Consider the following 6,000-nt stretch of genomic DNA (forward strand, 5'->3'; position numbering starts at 1 on the left):
TCTTTCTTTAAATGAAAACAAAATTTAAAGTTAATATTTAAATTTAACATGTACAATTGTGGGGTGCCTGGGTGGTCCAGTTGGTTGAGCATCCAGGTCTTGATTTTGGCTCTGGTCATGATCCCAGGGTAGTGGGATCATGCCCTGTGCACCGTGCTGAAAACATGGAGCCTGCTTAAGATTATCTCTCCCTCTCCCTCTGCCCATCTCCCCTGCTTGCACACACTCTCTCTCTTTCTCAAAAATAAAAAAAATAAATAAATAAATAAATAAAATGTGACATTGTGTGCCAACTCTACTAAAAATAGCTTTCCCTTTCATCAGTAGACATTAACTATATTAATGAATAAAAAATAATAAAGTTCAACTTGTCTTTTTTTTCTTTCAAGGATCATGCTTTTGGTGTTATACTAGTAACTCATCTTCAAACCCAAGTGCATGCATATTTCCTCTTATGTTTTCTTAAGGAAGTTTTATAGTTTTGCATGTGTGACGTCTCTATTTAGGTTCACTGTTTTGCATATGGAAGATAATTGTTGAAAAGATCAACCTTTTTCTATTGAACAGCCCCATGCCATTATTAAAAATTAATTGACTATAGTTGTAAGTCTCTTTTTAGCTCTCTACTCTGTTCCATTGATCAACATATCTATTCTTTTGAAAATATGATGCTGTCTGGATTACAGTGTCTTTAAGATAAATTTTATGTTTGTTGATATTGTTGTGTAATGGAGGTATACTTAGCACACAGTATTACATTAGTTCCTGGTATACAAGATAGTGATCAGAGTCTCTACATTATGCTATGCTCACCTCAAGTATAGCTACCATATGTCACCATACAACACTGTTAGGATACCACTGACTGTATTCCTTATGCTGTAATTCATCTTCCTGATTTATGCGATCCATAACTGGTAGCCTCTATCTCTCATTCCCCTTCACCCATTTTGCCGACCTCTCCCACCCCTCTGGTGACCATCACTTTGTTCTCTGTATTTATGGGTCTGTTTCTGCTTTTTGGTCATTTGCTTACTTGTTTTGTTTATTAGATTCCATATATAAGTGAAATCATATGGTATTTGTCTTTCTCTGACTTATTTCATTTAGCATAATATCCTCGAGGTTCATCCATGCAGTCACAAGTGCCAAGGTCTTATTCCTGTTTATGGCTGAGTAATATTCTATTGTATATATATCACATTCTTTATTCATTCATCTATTGATGAATACTTGGGTTGCTTCCATGTCTTGTCTGTTGTAAATGCTGCAATAAACATAGGAGTGTATATATCTTTTCAAATTAGTGTTTCTGTTTTCTTTGGGTGATTACCAAATAGTGGAATTATTAGATAATAAGGTTTTTTTCTATTTTTAGCTTCTTCTGAAACTCCATACTCTTTTCCTTAGTAGCTCCACCAATTTAATCCCCACCAACAATGCACAAAATTTCCTTTGTCTCCACATCCTCGTCAATACTTGTATTTTCTCATCATTTTTATTCTAGCCATTCTGACAGGTTTGAGGTCATATCTCATTGCAGTTTTGATTTGCATTTCAGATGCAAATGAATCATCACTGATGCTTAGTGATGTTGAGCACTTTTCATGTATCTGTTTGCCGTCTGTATGTCTTCTTTAGAAAAAAAAAATGTCTGTTCATGACTTCTGTTCTTTTTTAATTGGATTATTTGGAGTTTTGGTGTTGAGGCGCATACATTCTTTATATATTTTGGATATTAACCCCCTTATCAGATATATCATTTACAAATATCTTCTTTCATTCAGTAGGTTGCCTTTTCATTTTATTAGTAGTTTCTTTTGCTATGTTTAAGATAAATTTTGAAATCAGGTTTTAAGGAAGAGAGTGGTGACTTCCAAGTTGTGTGCATACTGGAGCTGAAGCCAGAAGCTTCATTATACGTTAACTTGCATATCTCCATCTTGATATCATTTAGCATGTGTCAACACCAAAAGGAGATAAAATTCTATTCTCCCTTACTCTGATATTTTATATTTTTAAGGATTTCTAATTTATGATGGCATTTTACATGACCTTTAATCATTCTGGTATCTGTGACACTAAGGTAGAACTAAGCAGTATAGCCTTGTTTATTGAATATATGAAAATGCACATAAGGCAGCTGACCTATCTGGGTTCATTACAGGCAGAATGAGGTAGAAACAAGTCACTCTTTCAAAAGATTGAAATTCCATCCTTCAGAGCTGGGAGAAGACGACTGCATTATCAAAGTCCTCTTAATTTATTCTGTCATGTCAAATAAGTTCTAGTTCTTGTTTTAAAAAGAGGCACAAAGTGAAGTTAAAATTCCCAAAATACTTAAAATAAACAAGTACCATTACTTTACAGCCACAACCCACACATAATCATTTGGCTTTCTGCTAAGTTTATTTTGTGGCTACAGCACCAAGTGAAACATAATTGGGTAGGTTAAATATTTAGCAAGCCAAGGGAGATAATCACCACTGGTTTATGTTGGCAAAAATTCATTCATTATTTAAACTATTTACTCTTTCCTGAATCTGAATTGCTGTGGATTGTTCTCTGGTTTCTAAATGTAGATTGCTGGCTAAAATATTGAGGCTTAAATTCAGGTCTTGGCAATGTTTGTAGAGAAAATTGAATCTACATCACATTAGTAAGTTGAAGCCCACAAATGCCTCGATATTACAGTTTTTGTATGGAATTAGGGATTAAGGAATCTGTTTACAGTCCTAATTCATCATGGCATTGCTTTGGCCAATTGTAGGAGTTCTTTCCATTCAGCACTTTACCAGAACAGTAAGTCCTCTATACTTTGAGGTATATGGTAGCATTTGTCAAATTCTTTTAGTATTTTTCCACTAGTTCAGTTTATACATCAGTGCATCATTGTAACATAACTTCCAAACTTATAAAGGGGATACTTATGACATTTCAGAAACACCTTATTATTAGAGTAAAAGTTCCAGGTGGAATCTCCAGGTCTGCTAACCTTTGCATTCTAGTGCCCCACTTTGGCACATGGTTTGTACCTGATGAATATATATATATATATATATATATATATATATATATTTTTTTTTTTTTTTTGGTACCGCAGACATCTAAAATCCCATTGACTTCCAGTTCTAGCAAGAAATTGATGAATAGTTTTAAAGTATCAGTAAGTAGAGTCTGTGTTCCACGGAAAATTCTATGTAACCTCTGGTCCTCATCTTCAAGATATTTACACTCAAGTTAGAATAAAGGACTTAGTATTAAAGAAAAAAATATCTAAACTGAAACACTGAGCCAATGATGAGAAGATTTTGAAGAACATGGTATCATTATATAGAGCTCTGTGGTTTAAATTGATGGCAGATGCAGGCTAAAGTTTAGAGAGGGATAACATTTTTTTGAAAGAGGTAAATTTTATTTGAGTCTTCATGAATTGTACATGAAAACATTACTTTAAAATACATTAATAAGGCATTTTTAAAACTTTCTTGTCTGTCACCTGTTTCTATTACATCCTCCCTGAGCATCAAAGGTTCAGAGATAATTGTTGCTATAGGAGAAAGACAAAGAGAAAGAATCAATATTTAGCATTATATTTTCAAAGTAAGCTTTAAGGGCCCGTTTCAGAGACTAAAATTGTGAAAGCCGAGTCTTACTTGGGCAAATTTTGGTATCATTGTTCTTGTGTTGCTGTTGTTGTTTTATGTATCAAAAGGCAGTCTCAAAGGAAAAATGTTTATTGGTCAACAGTGAATTGAGTAGATGAAGAGAGATGAGGAAAAACCCCCAGGAAAGAATTACAGCTGTCCTGATTCAGGGAAATGGAGACCATCTGAAGGATGTGATGGAGTAGAGAAGTGGAGAGCACCAGTGGAGAAGTAGAGAGCATCAGTGAATCACCCAGACTGCCTGAGTGAATGCTATTAATGCCCACCACCAGGGACATGTGTGAGAGCCAAGCTACTGCCCTAGACTCATATCTCATCATTGAGAGTCCTGGAAGTGTTCTCGGTGAAAGAATTCTAGTATCTAACATTCTCACTGCTGTCTGCAGAAAGCATCCCATACACAGCTGCCATCACTTTTTGAGCATCCACACTGAGTAACCTCCCTGTAGTCAGAATTTTGTAAACCTATCTGAACTCTCCTGTGTGATACTTTTCCTTAAACAGAGAACTGTGTGCTCGATACACAAAGGGAGTGATTGTGGTTAAAAGGAAAAAAAAAGTGTAGGCTGTCATCTCTGCAGGCTCTGCTTTATCAACTTTCAGTTATGTTTATTACTCTCGATAAACTTTATTTTTCTTATTTGGGCTGAGTTAGAACCACTTCATCCCAATGTGTGACAAAGAAGAAAATTGTCCCCAATCGGTAGCTGTGCAACTTACATCCATTATCAGAATGTGATATTCTGAGAAAAGTTGCATAACTGTGTATTTCTTCATTTAAAATCTAGAAACAAGGACACCTGGGTGGCTCAGTCAGTTAAGCTTCTGACTTCAGCTCAGGTCACGATCTCATGGCCTCATGGCCATGAGTTCGAGCCCCACATTGGGCTCTGTGCTGATGGCTCAGAGCCTAGAACCTGCTTCTTTGGATTCTGTGTCTTTCTCTCTGCCCCTCCCCTGCTCTCTCTGTCTGTCTCTGTCTCTCTCTCTTTCTTTCTCAAAAATAAACAAACATTAAAAAAATGTTTTTAAAGTTTAGAAACAAATGAGGATCCAGGAACTCCAATAGTTACCATATAATATAATGGGACCAATAACATGATTCATGTAAATGTTGTGAAGAATAAAGTAATTAACATATTCTTAACAACTAGCACAGTGTTTGGCACATGATAAATATCAGTTCATGCTGTTAGGAATCCCTCTTCCCCAACAAAGAGATGGAAGTGAAAATAAGTTAAAGGAATAGAGGAAATTTACAAATAGCCCAACCAAAAGTCACTGCAAAAAGAGAAAGAGTCAAAAAAAAGTCTTCCCTCCTTAACACAATTGGCCTAACAGCAATGCAACCAGTCTCTTCATGTGGATCCTCTTTATAATTTGCTCTAATCCTGGGCCAAACAGACTCGGCTGCTGGGTGTTAACTGTGAAGACAGATGAAACAAATGAATTGTGTGAGCCATGGCTTGTTGGGTTTATGTGATTAAGGATCAGCTGCTCTCCCAGCGAACAACTCATCACCAAATAAAGGATGTGACTTTTTAAGTAGAATTCATCTAAGAAGTGCCATGTCCCCTATGGCACATCATAAACAGGTGGCACTCATTTTCCATTACCCTTCAGAAGTCACCAAAAACATCATAACATTTCAATTGAACTGCAGTTGAGAATAAATGACCATTTTATTATCTCTTTAAGCATTAGTGGATGAGCAAGGAGAGGAGAATTTAACTGTCTGCTCTTTTCTTTTTATAGCCCTTGACAGAAGTAGAACTCCAACCAACTGATGGACAGTGGCACAAAGGGGCACTAAAGTTATATTAGGGATGTTTGCATCTTATTATTCAGGCTCCATCTCAAACAGATGTCCCGGCATCTTCAAAGGAGATTTAGAGCATCTCAGAGGAGGGTGGCAGTGCAGCATCCCAGGTAAAGAGAGATCTGTGAGGAACAAAAGTCAATCCAAGTGTGCTAATTATTACACATAGCTGGCTACAGTCAGATCTTTATCATTGGGATTGTTGTAGAAAGTCATGGACACTTTACATAGTTTAAGAGAATACATAATTTAAGTTTCTCTTACATGATGCGGCGATCTTTAGCCTATTGCATGGGTAACAAATGACTTTGCCAGAGTCTACCAAATCTGATGATGGGTGGCAGGGTTGCTAGTGGGAATGCGGGTAGATTGGGGAGAATCCAGCAATCATGTTTCTTATCGTCACACCCCAATAATCACTTTATCTGACTGAAGAAAGGAAAAAAAAAACAAAACAAAACAAAGAAAGAAGACTCTGGCATCTGGTCAATCTCCTCACTCTGAGGGATAATG

This window comes from Puma concolor, chromosome D2, assembly GCF_028749965.1.
Source record: "Puma concolor isolate L17-30 chromosome D2, mPumCon1.1.hap2, whole genome shotgun sequence".
Taxonomy (NCBI): Eukaryota; Metazoa; Chordata; class Mammalia; order Carnivora; family Felidae; genus Puma; species Puma concolor.